This window comes from Stomoxys calcitrans, chromosome 1, assembly GCF_963082655.1.
Source record: "Stomoxys calcitrans chromosome 1, idStoCalc2.1, whole genome shotgun sequence".
Taxonomy (NCBI): domain Eukaryota; kingdom Metazoa; phylum Arthropoda; class Insecta; order Diptera; family Muscidae; genus Stomoxys; species Stomoxys calcitrans.
In genome coordinates, this window is record NC_081552.1 from 162,605,345 (window position 1) to 162,622,731 (window position 17,387).

At 36.7% G+C, this 17,387-nt stretch overlaps 1 protein-coding gene across 8 annotated transcripts in view; it reads right to left on the reverse strand.

Moving 5' to 3' along the window:
* Positions 1-17,387, reverse strand: part of LOC106093770 (nucleolin) — a 330,417-nt gene that overhangs the window by 90,706 nt on the left and 222,324 nt on the right. The gene's annotated exons all lie outside the window — the stretch shown is intronic.

Below are 17,387 nucleotides of genomic sequence, written 5' to 3' on the forward strand. Positions count from 1 at the left end.
ATAAAATTCAATGATTTGCAAGCGTTGCTCGTTAGTAAGTCTATTCATGATGAAATGTCAAAGCATACTGAGCATCTTTCTCTTTGACACCATGTCTGAAATCCCACGTGATCTGTCAAATACTAATGCATGAAAATCCTAACCTCAAAAAAATCACCCTTTATAAACTGATCTTGGAACTTGATTTCTTGGGCTTCTAGATTACGTAATTCTTATCCAATTTGGTAGAAATTTTGTATATATTTGTTTTAGTATTACATCCAACAATTGTGCTAAGTGTGGTTCAAATCCTGGTATAGCTGCCATATAAACCGATCTCCCGATTATATCTCTTAAGCTTCTATAGAGCGCAATTCTAATCCGATTAGAATTTTGTATATTGTATTTTTTTATGACTTCTACTAAATGTACGGAATTTGGTTGAAATCGGTTCAGATACAGGTATAGCTCCCATATATATTGTGTATTTCAATTTTGCCCAAGGCCATCTTTTATGACTTCTTCTAATGTGTTAATTTTACAAAAACGCATTTTAAGATTTCAAATCTCCTTCTATTCAAAGAAGAAGAAAAATCGGGTAATAATTGCGGCTTCTATATGCCTGGGAGATCGGACTGTATGGGGGCTATAACAAGATATTATCCAATCTGAACCATATTCGATACGAATTTGAAGAGTTCTATGACAACTCACTTTGTCAAATTTTAGCGAAATAGGGTAGTAAATGTGGCTTTTATGGGACTTAGACCTTAAATCAGGAAATCGATCTATATGGCAGCTATATTGAAATTTTGTCCAATATAGATCATATTGGATACGGATATTGAGGGTACAAAAACAACTTACGGTGCCAAGTTTCAGCGCAATTTGGTGATAAATGCATTCTTTATGCCTCAAGACCTTAATTCAGCGGGTTGGTATATATTGCAGCTATATCCAAATAGTGACCGATCTGAACAATATTGGACACGAATATTAAGGAATGTACCATCTAGCTCTCTGTGCCGAATTTCAACAAAATCTGGCTATAATTGTCGATTTTATGTGTCTAAGACCATTTATCTGGAGATCGGTCTACATAGGGGGCAAGATATTGTCCGATATAGACTGCACAAGGATAAAAAAGAATATGTGCAATGAGGTCATGATTTTAAGAGTTCGTTTTTTTCAAATATGTTGCCTACTAATGACTAAAATAAATTTTATTCCATTTAAAGGTCGCGCACAAACCGCTTTGAAATATTTTTTTTTTTTTCAATTTTTTTTATCGAATCGCCTTATATTTAAATTTTCTCTAATCTTAAATAAAACTCATCAAAACGAGATACAGGAAAACTGAGCTGTATAAAAGTCACCGCTCTTATAAATATTCAACAAGAATTCTATGCCTACACTTCGTTTTTACCCGGTAAGTCAATTTAGGACCTTGTTCATTTGGTTGATGATAGATAAAGGGGTCTTTTAAGCTTATTTTACGCCAGGTTAAAAGGTTCCAGCACTAACCGTTTTTAAAAAAATAATATATATTGAGATTTAATTTTAGCAAAAAAAAAAAAAATAAATTTGTGCATTTTATGTGGAATTGATTTTTTTTTTGTGTGAAACTGACATTCATTAAAAAGAAAATATATCGAAATATTAGAGGTATACAATGAAATAAGTTGTTTTGTTAAAAGGACTTTTTTGAATCTTTTGAAAAACGGGCAACTAATTTAATTTATGTTCTTTTGTCATATCCAATACCAAAAAAGCGGACATATTTTGATTTGACGTATTGGATAAATCTGGAACCAGAAATGGTAGAAAGACCCTGGTAGGACAGAAATAACCGCCGTCGAAAGATACATTTTAAACAAGAATCCTGGAAAATTGTCTTATCTCGAGATAAGTTGTTCGGCAAATGTTCTCAGATATATACTTTATAGTGTAAGAAATGGATATTCCGTGTGTTGCAAACGGAATGGCAAAATGAATATATCCTTGTCCTTCGGTGGTGGGTATATAAAGGATATAGGACATATTTTTGAAAAAAGGCACTGAAATCCGCATCGCAGGCATTCAGAATTCGTTTTCCTGCGAAGGATGAATGGAGGGCGAATGCTGTGTTTGAGGGTATGAGACCTAGATCATCAGTGATGGCCCCAAGATGGATTGGGGGTCTACTTCGATACACTCAATATCGGCATGTCTCTGAGACTGACGGACGAGTGTACGGTCTTTCAGGCAGAGGTCTGTACCATTACAGTAGCCACAAGAGAAATTATAGGAAGGGATCTACCGCCCTCAAAACTCAGGATTTATATGGACAGGATGGCGGCGCTCAAGGCCTTGGACCGCTAAGGTGCTATGGCCTGTCATTGACAGGAGGAGGACGAGAGAGTTACTGGAGTTCTAAAAAAGAGTTCGCTGGGCATATTCACAGATGTCATAATCGGATATTATGCCATAGGCCGCATGGCAGCGCGCATTGGAATACTGCACAATGACTTCTGCAGGAGTTGTCTGGATGAGGATAAGACTATCGAGCACTTGCTCTGCTTATGTCCAGCTCTGCAGGAATGGGTCTTCTTTCCATGTAGGCGGTTCTTCTGCGATCTGGATGATCCTGCAAACGTACCTTTGGGATGTCTCCTGAGATTTGTGAATGGAACAGGACGGTTCCGACGGAGGGCACGATAAGATCCGGCGATGATATATACGTGCATGCGTGAGGGATAGGCGTTTTCACTCCCCGCTTTGGTTCTCTATTCTTCGAAATTCTTTTATTCACGTATATCCTCTGGATATGGTCCGAGATCTCACATTTTCTTTCCCATCTCTTTCTTTCTAAGGTATCGCCATGGGCCAAACTAACCTGCAAACCTATGACGGCCAACCCATTCAACCTAACCTATTCTAGCCCTGGCGGTTCGTCCGACACTCTGTGGAAAGCGCTGTAACTTACGAAGGAGTTAACCTAGAAGCTTGAAATTGTAAATCAGATAAATCGTTCCATGTTTAGAGATAGCTGCCATATAAACCGATATCCCGATTTTACTCCTTGAGCACCTTTAGGTCGCAATTCTTATCCGATTTGGCTGAAATTTTGCACGATTACCACAGCTACAAAGTTCGGCCGGGCCGAACTTTATGCCTCTTTACTTGTTGCGTTTCTGCCTACAAAGAGAAACTGTACAAAGAACATGACAAATGCGATCCATGGTGGAGGGTTTATAAGATTCGACCCAGCCGAACTCACCACGATTCTACTACTTATTACTCATTTGAGCACCCGTCAATCAAAATTGATTCAGAGTTAGATATATAGTGATATCCTTTAATTTCAACTTATAGGGTAGGTGTAGAGTATTATGTAGTTGGGTATTATTCTTATTGGTTCAATATAGCCCTCATACAAACAGCAACGGTGTAAAGGGATGTAAGATGTATTAACTGAATTCAAAGAAAGTTGTAATAAATAAATTTATCGTTCTCTTTGCTCCATATCAAAAATAGGCGTGAAAGGGTTGTTCGAAATGTGGCTTAGAGAATACTCACAAAATCCGCCAACAAGTTAGCTGGAACCACTGTTCGCAGATATTGCTTTCTTATCTAAACAAGTTTTCTAAAAATTCAATCTCTCTAATTCCGCGTTGATTTTAATTTGATTTAGGATTTGTTATTTTTTTCTGAGTGCAGACATACACGTTCTTTGTGGGGAAGGGAGGAGGGACGCAGTGGAAAATGTGTTTGTTTTTCCTGTGTCGAAAAAAAGGATGTATTATTATTGTCGTTTTTGTCGTCGTTAGGCACGCCAAAACGTCTACCGCTTTTTTGGTTGGTTTGTTGTTTGTTAACTCTAGCATAACTCAAGGCATTTTCGTGCAACGAAAATGTAAGCGGATACCACGTATACATACATATGTACACTATTGGTGATGTTTAAGCAGGCTAACCCTAGTTGTGTTCCAAAGCTGCAACAGCTTCATCAGCCTTCGCCACTCTTGGCGCCACTGAGTTTTTGTTATGTACTATGTTACGAACCCAAGTAGATGGATGATTTACGATATGGGGCATAGAGATATCACTAAAGCATTTATTTCTCTGTCAATGTTAACTATGAAATACTTGCACAGATTTTCAGCTTTAATGTTCAAAAATTTCCTAGGAATCTACTGTATCAATTTGACAGAACTCAACCAATCAAGCAATTATCATATTGGAGTAAAACTCCCATAAACTCGAAAAGTTAACAGGACAATCTGACACCTACGACACGAAGCTTCGAATGAAACATTTTGTGCCAGAAAAATTACAAAAAAGCGTCTTAGATTCGACTGGGCCGTATCTTATATACCGTTCACCACGGATAGCATTTATTAAATGTCTTGCATGCTTTCTCTTCAAAAAGTAATAATGGACAAAAGATGGTCAAAGCCGGCCTTCTGATGCCTTACACCACACAAATGGGCATGCAGGCTAGGTTAGATTTGAGTGACAGACTGCCATCAGACTCAGTTGGACGTTTTCGTTCATTGTGATACCAAAGGAACAGGAGATGGATGATGCCTTCTAGTTCCTACCGTGGAACCATCCAGATCGCTTTAAAAAGCCCAACAAATTGCGAATCTTCATATCCGCTAAATCAGACAGACTATCAAAGAACTGAGAACCTAAACTGGAACTCCTTCTGAATGACAGTGCTGAACACACACACAGCAGATGTTCGACAGTATCTTCTTCCTCAATGTCCTCACCACCAACCTTCAGTAAGTCAGCATGCTTTCCGATCAGACAGTCACCTGTCATGAAGGACACAATGACTGAGACATCTGTTGTAGCCAGCGACAACTGAGCGGTAGACCTCTCCATGACTATATTAAGCCATAATAATGTTCACAACCCCCCCATCTGTTTTTCATTGCCTTTCGGTTCTGATTCTGAAGACCTAGCTTACTCGAAAGCTCGTCTGCTCTGCAACTCTCTGGGATATCTCTGTGTCCCGGCAGCAAGAAAAGGTGAATTTTGAACTATTTAGCCATCTCGTTGAGAGATCTACGACAGTTGAGGGAGGTTTTTGAATTCAGAAATGCGTTTTCCAGGATAGTTTCCAGGCTGTCTGAGAAGATATTAATGTCAGTCGTCGTTATGACATAATCTTAGCTATTCCACCACATCTTCAATTGCAAGGATCTCCGCTTGATACACACTACAGTGGTCGGGTAACCTTCTCGATATGACCAGTCCAGGTTCTTCGGAGTACACTCCAAAGCCCACCTGGTCGTCTAATTAAAAACCATCTGAAAGTCTGTGAAACTTCTTTTACCAGGGATATCGCCGTTCCAATTGGTTCTATCAAGAATAATGGTAAAGTACCTTTTTATCAAAAACCGGCTCAGGCAATATGTAATCCACACTGACTGAAATATTGGACATTGTATCAAGGATAACACAGTGTCCGTAGTCGCCACTTGACCAAAGAGAAAGCTCATTTAGACTCACGACAGTGGTCGCAGCAATTTGTCAAGCTACGATGTCCAGAGGCGTTAGATGTTAGATTCATTGCATCAGATGGTGTCGTCCTCAGTGCTGCTGTGATGCACAAACAAGCCATCATTTGGATCCGTTTTACTATTGAACAGTGGGCGGACTTTTGAAGCACCATCCACCAGATCACAACATCGTACAGCATTATAGGTCTGACAACTACAATATACTCAGTGCATGACACTCGGTTTAAAGCCCCAACTTTTGCCAATGGCTCTCTTGCAGGTGTATAGGGCAAGAGTAGCCTTTCTTGCCCTTTCCAAAATGTTTGATTATAAATTCAATTTCTTGTATAACAAAACACCCAAATATTTTGCGCTTTCAGCAAATGGAACATTCCCTCCTTCCAAGAAGACAGATGTCACTGTAGGTTACTTGTATCTCCTGCAGAAAAGAACTACTTCTATCTCAAAAGGATTTATTCGTAGACCACTTTCGATAGCCTAATTCGCTGTTGCACTTAGAGCTTCCCGAAGTATATCTCTAAGAGTGCTGGAAAATTTTCCCCCAACCGCAGTAGCCTCGTCATCAACATACGCGAACGCTTTTACGCCTTTTCTTTCAGATACAAAAGGAGGCCCCTTATTATTGAGATTTAACTTGAATCGGACAGCACTCATTGATATGTGAGAAGTTTGCCCTTATACCTTGATGCAATGCTCATAGGCAAATTTTAATTTACATATATATCCCTTTCACTAATGATGACTACTACAGAGGACATGAGTTTAAGAGTCCACTATTCATTACTCATATGATTTTTGTTATATTTTTTTGTTTGAATGTATTGGCGGTACTGTGCTAAAATTTACACAACAATGATGGGCAGCACAACAAGTAGCTGGTCAGTTTAATTTTGATTTTGTTTGACGCTGTCGGCTAAACATTACATTTTAATTATACGCTCCACCATAGGAGGGGGGTATACTAATTTCGTCATTCTGTTTGCAACTCCTCAAAATATTCGTCTCAGACCCCATAAAGTATATATATTCTTGATCGTCATGACATTTTATGTCGATTTTATTTTTGAGAACCGCCTATTTTATTTTTGAGAACCTAATGGGTGCAATTCTTAATCGATTTGGCTGACATTTTACACAATGACTTCTACTATGGTCTTCAACATTCATTCCATTATGGTCCGAATCGGATCATAACTTTATATAGCTCCAAAAGCATAGCAATTATTTTCATTTATCCTTTCGTTTCCTTTGTTTGCCTAAAAAGAGACACCGGGAAAAAATTCGACTAATGCGATCCATGGTGGAGGGTATTTAAGATTCTGCCTGGCTGAACTTAGCAAGCTTTTACTTGTTTTTTTTTTTTTTCTTAAATTAGATATGAAAGATTGTGGTGATTTATTGATCTACATAAACGGTAATTTTTTTCTTCGGAAAATAAGAAGTTTTGCAAAGTAAAATGCATACAAAGCAAGTGGGCCGATCTATGTCATGTGAAGGATATCGAGTAGTCTAAAACTGTTCACTGAGCCAAATTTCAGCGAAATCGAGTAATAAACGTGATTTTATTGTCTCAAAAACCTAAATCGGGAGATCGGTATAAATATAGCCCCATCTTGACCATACTCGAGGGGCCTAATAGTATTCATTGTACTAATTTTCAGCGAAATCGATTAATAAATTCACCTTTTATGGGCCCAAGACCTTAAATCGAGAGGTCTGTCTATATGACAGCTACATCCAAATCTGGACCGATCTGGGCCATATTGAACAGCGATTTCACTGTCCCAAATTTCAGCGAAAGCGAACAGTATATGTGTCTATTATGGGCCTAAAATCTTAAATCGGTAGACCGGTATATATGACAGCTATATATTGGGTTGCCCAAAAAGTAATTGCGGATTTTTCATATAGTCGGCGTTAACAAATTTTTTCACAGCTTGTGACTCTGTAATTGCATTCTTTCTTCTGTCAGTTATCAGCTGTTACTTTTAGCTTGCTTTAGAAAAAAAGTGTAAAAAAAGTATATTTGATTAAAGTTCATTCTAAGTTTTATTAAAAATGCATTTACTTTCTTTTAAAAAATCCGCAATTACTTTTTGGGCAACCCAATACAAATGTGCACCAATCTGGGCCGAATTGAACGGGGATAATAAATGTGGCTTTATCGGGCCTAAGACCTTAAATAGGCAGATCGGCTATATCAAGATATATTCCGTCTTCGAACTTATCCTGTTTATGGACAAAAAACGAATTGCGAAAAGCTTCCGGTCAACATCTTAATTTTTAGAGACTGTAGCGCGATTTTAACAGACAGATGGACGAACATGGCTAGATCATCTTAGATTTTAAGACGATCAAGAATATTCATACTTTATAGGGTCGGAAATGGATATTTCGATGTTACAAACGGAATGAAAAAAAGAATATACACCCATCCTTCAGTGGTGGGTACAAAAATTAAGAATCAAGCCTAATATGAGTGTAGTGTATTCCAAAATATTCATGTCTTTTGTAGTGGGCATCGGTAGTCAATGGTTGTAAAATCTTATCTAGGTTATTATACCGATTTAGACCAAACTTGGCTTGTATGTTGAAAGCCATAACAGAAGTCATCGCGCAAAATGCCACCCAAATCGAAAAAATTGGGTCCTCGAGTGGCTCAATACATCAAATCGGTTTATATAGAAGCTATATGGAGTTATTGAAATAATTCGACCAAACTTTGCATATGAGTTCGAAGTCATAACAGCAGTCAACCTGCAAAATATCAGAGAAATCAGATAATAATATCGCCCACTAGGCGCTTAAAATGTCATACCGGTTGATCGGTATATATGGGAACTATATACAAATAAGAAGCGATATGGTCAATTTTCAATTCCCAACGATCTACATCAAAAATAAGTGTATGTGTAAAATTTGTTGCCAATTGATTTATTCGCTTAAAATTCAATCATTGGTAATTTTTCGTTGGATTGATTCGATTGACTACCAATGTCCTCTCAGAACGACAAATATGCTCGAAAAAAAACATTTTTGTGCTTCTTTCCACTCTAATTAACTATTTGAGAAATGAAAATAATTTGATCATTGCTACTTTTAGTTCAGAAGTGAAAATGATATGGGAGCTATATCTAAATCTGATCGAGCTCAAATAAATACACTACGGATCTCAAGAAACATAAGATAAGCTTTCGTGCCAAGTCGTGTTAGGATCGGTTAACAAATATCCAAATTATTGCAGTATTAGTAAAAATCGGAAATCGAATCTGGAGCTATATCCAAATCTGAAATCCAATAATGTCGATTGGTATAAGGCATTCCTTTATGCAACATTTTGTGAGAACTGATAAACAATCGATGTTGTTATTGCAATAGTAGACCAAATCGGACGAACATACAGTGGCACAGATATGTCAATATACCTTTTCACAAATATCAGTTACATAAATTGACAGTAACGTAGTTAGGATAAGGTATAACCCTAAAAATTTTAACTAATTATAGTAAAAAATTTCAGATATTTCGCAGAAAAACCTTTTTCCTACAAAAATTTCGTTTTTTGAGTGGGGTATGTAGACTTTTCTGTGTCACTGTATTTGAACTGATGTCTCCCAATTTCCATAGGCTTCGTCTCTAGAAAAAAGATGCTTGTAGCAAATTTGAAGACGATCGGATGAAAATTGCTACCTGCGCTTTTTTTGTGTACAAATTGTCACAGATTTTTACAAAGTTTTGCACAACGCTTTCTGCTACGACTACCACAAGACGCATGGAATTTCATAGGAATTTGTTTAAATTTAGAAATAGCTCCCACATATATGTATCTCTGGACTTTTATTCCCACCATCATAGGCTGCGGGTATATTAATGCCGTTTGTAACACCTCGAAATATTCGTCGAAGACCCAATAAAGAACATGTATATTCCTGATCGTCTCGACATTCTTAGTCGATCTAGCCCTGTCCGTCCGTCCGTCCGTCAGTCGATATCACGATAGTGGTCGAAGTCGTAAAGCTAGACGCTTGAAATTTTTTTAAAAACGGATTCTTAATATTGACGTAGGTCATTGAGGTTTGCAAACGGGCCATATCGGTTAAGATTTAGATATAGCTTCCATATAAACCGATCTCCTGTTTTTACTTCTTGAGCCCCTGGAAGCTGCAATTTTTGATTTCTGATTTGTCTGAAATTTTGCATGGCTTGAAACTATGTAGTTATAACTTTCAACAATAAATCGATCACCCTATTTGACTTTTTGAGTCCTTACAAGACGCAATTTTTGTCCGATTTGGCTAAAATTTTGCATGCGGTGTTCTGTTACGACTGCCAATAACTGTGCCAAGTACGGCTAAAATCAGTCTATAACCTGATATAGCTCATATACAAACCGGTCTCCCGATTATCCTTGTTCGGTTTATAGAATCTTTAATTTTTGCTGGTTTAACAGAAGCTTGGTATGCAGAATAAAATTATGCCCTTAAAAATAAATTTTGTATAAATTCTTAGCAGAATCCATGGTGGTGGGTTCCCAAGATTCGGCCCGGTCGAACTTAGGACACTTTCACTTGTTACTTCTAGAGTCCTTGTTAGCTCATTTCTTCGCAGATTTTTTTTCAGGTGCTCAAGATGTCGAATCGAAAGATCGGTAGATCATTTTATATGAGAGCTATATCAGATTATGGACCTAATCGGATCATATTTTGCTTGAGTATATCGGGTCATACACCATAGAAAAAATCAAGTACAGCTTTGTCGAATTTATCCCACAAATGTTCATAAATCATCAACAATTTCAGGGGTCATTTAAACTTAAGGTAAAGGGTGATTTTTTTGAGGTTAGGATTTTCATGCATTAGTATTTGACAGATCACGTGGGATTTCAGACATGGTGTCAAAGAGAAAGATGCTCAGTATGCTTTGACATTTCATCATGAATAGACTTACTAACGAGCAACGCTTGCAAATCATTGAATTTTATTACCAAAATCAGTGTTCGGTTCGAAATGTGTTCAAATTTTGACAAATTTTGTTCAGCGATGAGGCTCATTTCTGGTTGAATGGCTACGTAAATAAGCAAAATTGCCGCATTTGGAGTGAAGAGCAACCAGAAGCCGTTCAAGAACTGCACATGCATCCCGAAAAATGCACTGTTTGGTGTGGTTTGTACGCTGGTGGAATCATTGGACCGTATTTTTTCAAAGATGCTGTTGGACGCAACGTTACGGTGAATGAACACATTTCGAACCGAACACTGATTTTGGTAATAAAATTCAATGATTTGCAAGCGTTGCTCGTTAGTAAGTCTATTCATGATGAAATGTCAAAGCATACTGAGCATCTTTCTCTTTGACACCATGTCTGAAATCCCACGTGATCTGTCAAATACTAATGCATGAAAATCCTAACCTCAAAAAAATCACCCTTTATATATACAATGTCTACCTAAAATGTGTATGTATACTACACATACACATTTTTCTGGAATATTGTTCATAACGGTTGGTTCATTAAATCAACAACGCGTTCCCAAAATCATCTCCTCATATTGACGATTTTTTTAACAATGCCTACAATTTGCAGCCTCTTTTTCTACCTGTGTAAAAATAGTCTCCACAACGGAGAAGAATTGCCCCTTTTGGAGTTTCAAGAAGTCACATCGAATGATCAGTTAATATGGAAGCTATATCTAAACTCGGAACACTTACAATCCCAACCGACCTGCATACATTAACAATTTTACGCGTTCAATTCAGAATATAATGACGATTAAATTAATATATTCTTTATTGTGCCTTAGACCAATATATCGAGGTGAAAGGCACCCATTGTTATACACGGGAATATTCAAGTCATTTAGGATAGTGAAACCTCATGACAACCTATCTCCTATGTTCTTGATTAGTGGTTGATAAACAAACGCGGCGGTTTACTACACACCATGTAGACCAAACACACATGGCCACATTTGTACTTCTTGTTGACAAACGTACGTGGATGAATATTGTCTCTATGTATGTATTTATATGCTAACGTAGTTGAGTTTGGGTGTGTGCGTAATTGCAATCTTCAGCAACGACTTTACATGGCCACAAAACTTGTCAGTCTGCCGGCCAAACAAGACCGACGACAACAACGACTCGCTAAGTGCTTAAAACGGTGAATGCGTCTTTTGGCTGGCACTGATTTTGCGAACGGGCCAAGAGTGAAAGCGGTTGCTTATAAGTGATTACACACTTTTGTACACAAATTAAATAAGTCCAAGTATGCGAGTATGTGGCTGGCTGAGGGGGGCCATGAAAGCATGCTAACGCATTGAAGATAGTATGCATCTTAAAGCGATATTCACTCTATAATCCCCTCTGATGCCATACCAAAACAGTGTATGTTAAGTGCTAAACTTGAATTTCTGAAAAGGAAATGACAACCTGCCGTTGAAGCTATTTGGGTGATATTGGCCATCATGTCAACCTGATAACCAGCAGCAAAGGAATCCCGACATGACCTAGTAACCAGTCATACAGGGTGGCTGATGAATGTTGCTACAATGATGAATATTGCTACATTTTTTTTTCGGTGTATGGAATACATTTTTCTTTTATTCATGTTAAATTAAATTATTAAATTAATTATTAAATTATTATTAATTAAATTAATTAATTAATTAATTAAATTAATTATTAAATTATTATTATTAAATAGAAAAAAAGTTATTACATTTTTTTTTGGTAGCGGCTTTCATCAGCCACCCTGTAGATGAACTCATTCTTCCGCATGTCTGTGTGCATGCAGTAACCGCGCTCTGACTGTGTATCACAATTAATGTAATTACTTTAAAGATGCAATTAGTCAGCTCACATGAAATTACCATGAGCCCGGGGTTTTCTGCTGGTTGAATGCTTATTGTTGTTGTTACCTTTAGTGTTTTATCTTTTATACAACAAAAAAGTTTTTCATTAAAACTCTTAAATGGAATTCTACTCTACTCTCACAATGTCAGTTGTTGTCTATTCTATCCTCTTAGAGACCGTCCAGGAGGAAAAATACCACTTTGTTGAAAATTTCACTGAATGTGATGAATATATTTTCTGTAATTAGTAACCATAAAACATGGTCACCTAGGATTACCAGTGCGAAGGTCGTGGGTTTGATTTCCACCAGAGATCAGGTCGTTCGCTACTGTGGTATCACTATGGACTTAATTAGTCTAAGTGACTCTGTTTAAAAAATAGAAAACCACTCTAACCCTATTATGAAAACTTCAAAGAAAAATTCGCCCAGAAACCTTCTTAAATGTGGTCCTTGGACAGGCCATGTAAGTAGGAAAGTGTCACTACCAATACAATCATAGGCATCAGGTATTCGCTAAAGTCTTACAACACAGATGTTGGAAATGTTAGACCTTCGAGCACATCCCAAGCTCATGCAGGCTGTGGGGAAGATTCACAACAAAAAAGTTCCAATCAATAATTCCCTCAACTGAAAAGTCGCAGCTGCAACTTTGTGTACAAGTCTTATAATTCCAAGTACCAACCAACCAACTAACTAACTCTGTATTTGCAAATCCTTTATACTACATCTTGCATTTGTGCGTGTGTGAGCAATAGAGGTATAGTGTCAGGTAACAAGGTTTGTTGCTATCACAGCAGGGGAGTGGCTTCCCAGTGAAGTGATTCTTAAACGCCAATTGACGTCAACATTCGAAAAGAGTTAAGCACCTAATGCAACTGACTTAATTGAATAACTTAATAAGATGACCTGTTAAACTGACACTATATAATACAAAATGAAGGTATAAACAAATATGGGGCGCCGCATTTAGCGATTGGTTTCTTATCTACGGCAATTGGTAGGCTAAGCATCTGTGGGGTGATTTTTTTGAATTAAGTTTATCGGGGTGGCAGTGCTGATTGATAATTGTATCCAAACGTCTTCTGTGAGAGTGAAAAGTGTTCAGTATACGCTGCCACTTCAACCTGGAGAAACTTTCAATCGAGCAACGCCGCACAGTATTGCCCCGTGGGACAAAAATGAAAATTTTGTATTAATCATTTAAAGGGTTTCTTCAAATAAGAAGATAAAAAAAGATATTTATATTTGAGGCAACCCTTCAACTAATCGATGTCTTGGTGCGAATGTTAAGAAACGAATGCTACATATTTTTCCCGAAAATTAAAATTTTTGTTTATTACAAAATTGATTTGATTTTTTAGTTCGGGTACCAAAATAGAACAAGATCCTAAAGAGGACATAACTGAAAGCTCATTTATCAACGACAGGTGTTATGAACATATGGTTAGTACCGCTATTTTTAAATAAGAGGCAAAAACAAGGCAATAACTATCAACGTTAAAATTTTCAGCAGAGTGAATCTAAAACGGCCGATTTGAGCCGCCCTTATTCTTTTTCAGTGTTCTTCAGGGAAGTCTCCTAAATCACAAAAGCTAAATTTCAGCTCCACAAAATATTTTATAATTTCAAAATATTTTATAAAAATGTTCGCCAGAAAATTCTACTATACTCACTTAAATTTCCCGAACCCAAAACTTAACATAAACACCGGAAATCAGTAAAACGGAAAACACAATCCAGGGATAAAGTCGTAAGATAAAGTAAACGCCTTCTATAAGCTTCAGAAAACTCGAATCGAGAGATTGGTTTATATGGGAGCTATATCAGGTTATATACTTATTTGGACCATACTTGGCAGAGTTTGTGGGAGTCATAGCAGAAGTCATTGTGCAAAATTTCAGCCAAATCGGATAATAAATTAACCCTCTGAACCCTTCAAGATGTTAAATCGGGAGATCAGCATATAGACCGATATGGACCATGCTTGTGGTAGTTGTTGAGACTCTTAAAATATATCATTGTACAAAATTTCAGACAAATTGGGTTAAAATTGCAACGTCTGGAGGCTCCAAAAATTTAATCGGGAGATCTGTTTATATGGGAGCTATATCATGTAGTAGACCGATTTGGAACATACTCCACATTTTTTCTATATTATACTCAAATACACCTCTGTACAAATGTATGTTAGCTCTTACTATTTTGTCCAGCGAATACACTAAGACCAACACTGTGGGCCGTATGAAACAATTTACTGTAGATCCGTTGAACCACGGTTTTTCCCAATATTTTGCGAAGGGAAAGAGTCCATCCTTTTCCTACCGAAATTTATCCCTAAATTTTATAACCTATTACTTCATACTGACCGTCTTTCACATTTTGGAAAATCAATATTAACATGACTGAAGCCATTTCCCCAAACAACAAATTCCACAAACTTTTAATCGAGTGTTATACCTCAAAATAACCATCATTGGGTGGCTGATAATATACAGTGGGCGACAAAGTTCTACGTACCACCCAAATTAAGCCATTTGGCGAACGAAATAGTTTTCTCTAAATCTTTTAACTGTACAGTATAAAAATAGGTTATAAAATAATGCATATCTATAATTTTTCTTATAATGATATAAAAGTAGATATTTACCAAAATTTAAGATCATACGTAGATGTTTTCTTCTACTGTATGTATATATGCATGTTCTTAACCGTTTTGACATTGATTTAGCGTCCGTCCTTCTGTCACGAAATCACTCAATATTAGAATCCGTATACACTTTTTTTTGCCGAACGCCTGGGTTCCAATACCGGCGTAAACTCAGAAAAATTTTGAGCAGTATTTATCCCTTTACTGGCTGGATATATTAGTGAGATATACTGCTATTTTAAGACTTCCCTAGCAAGTGGTGGGACTATACGGCACGCCGTTCAGACTCGACATAAAATAAAAGGCCCCTTATCATCGAGCTTTAACTTTAATCGTATTGCACTCATTTATATGGGAGAAGTATCCCCTGTTCTTTAATGGAATGTTCATGAGAAATTTAGGTAGTTCAAAATTTTTTGTTGGGTTATAAGAAATTGTCACATAGTTTTTGCAATTGTACTCATCCCATCCACCAAAAAAAAAAAAAATATTTTCTCAAACCATGAGAGCAGCAGCAATGAAGGTAATATTATGTTGCCAACGAACCATGGAAGTTAAGTGGAAAATATGCATGGGTGTACACAAGTACATGTGTATGAGCAAATATTGGCATATGTTTATGTACGTATGTACCCGCACATACATCCTACACATGACATTTTCAAACCTTCAAGGAAGTGAGGACATGGATCCTATGGCAGAACAACAAAACAAAGTGTAAACAAAAAGCAAAGTTTCAGAAATATGATTAAGAAGACTGGGGGAAATCAAAGCCGCAAAGAATTATGGAAAATCATTTGAACGTTAGGCTCTACTACAAATGTATTGTTTGATTATTGGCACTGAACACAAGTATATTAGCTCTAAGAGCTCTATGTATATGATACGACATTTCAAATTAGTTGCTTTTTAAATTTTCAGAAAAAATCACCAACTGTTGGACAGACACAGAATGGCATTAAAGAAAGAGTCCGATCGTTTTATAAAGTTCTGCAAGAAGACTATATTCGACTGTATAGCAGTTACCTTGTAAATAGTAAACCAACAAAACCAAAAAATTTTGTTTTAATAACAATTAATTCTTAGGAATTAAATTTAAATTAATTTTTTTTTAATTTAAAATTAAATTCCTTGAAGCATCAACATTAATTACAGTATTTATAATTAAATTTCATTAGCAGTTATCCCTATGAAGGTAGGTGTACCTGGAGAAATTTGAGTTAATAATGACAACTCACTTTATGTGGCAAATTTTAAGCCATATATGACACCATTAAAATGTGAGAATCCGATTTTCACAGTTATTACACGGTTAGCACATATGTAGAGGCTTTAATCGGATCTTAACCACAATGTTCTTAGCACCTGAAAGCACATGAATTGTTATATACACAGAAAAAAATATTTTTTAAATTCAAATAAACAAGTACGGCCGGACCGTACCACTGTGGGATAGAGACGAAAAGAACAGTAAAAAATTTGAGAATGGATAGAGATAAGTCTTTGAAATTTGAAAGGCCCTAGCTGGTCCGGGCGCCTCTTGGCAGGCCCCTAAAGTTGGTCACCCAGAAAAATTGTTCTGGCTTCCAAATCTTCATGAAGATTCTGATTTAAAACTTTTTGTTTTGGAGAATAGTCTGCATGAGGTAGACAATACCTCCACTGGTTTTAATTTTTACATTTTTTAAATCGTGGACGAGATTGGCTTAGTATTTTGCAATTTACGAAGGCACTTGGGTTCGATTTTCATTTGCACCCTTGACTTTGCTGTAGTATGATTCAACATCCGGTATTTCACTTAAAAGTTATAAAGTTTCGAAATAAAAAAAAAAAAAGAGAAAAGTGAATTTTTTGTTAAGAAAAAGTATTTTCATTGAGTAGTTTTTTTTTGAAAAAAGTTGGTAAAATACCTTAACTTTTTTCTTCTTCTGTAAAAAAGATACGTTGTAGACGCGTTTGTGAAGTGAAGTTTGAACAAGATATGTCAAACTAAATGGGTGCAATACGCACTTTCAAATAGGAAATTTTTTATTAAGAAATTGGAAAAATCCCTTGAGCTTTTAAAAATGCAAAGCCCAGATCCCTCATTCGAGCTAATCAGTTTTTTTACTTCGTATGTCCCCTAAATACATTTTTGTACCAAACATTATTTGTAGCCTCCACAGCAAATGTACTAAAACAAGTAAAAGCGCACTAAGTTCGGCCGGGCCGAATCTTGGGAACCATGGATTCTGCTAAAATATGGGAGCTATATCGAGTTAAAGACCGATTTTGGACAGTACTTGGCACAGTTGTTGGAAGTCAATATATATACTTTATGTGGTCTTAGACGAATATTTCGAGGTGTTACAAACGGAATAACTTGATTAGTATACCCTCATTTTAGGGTCGTGGGT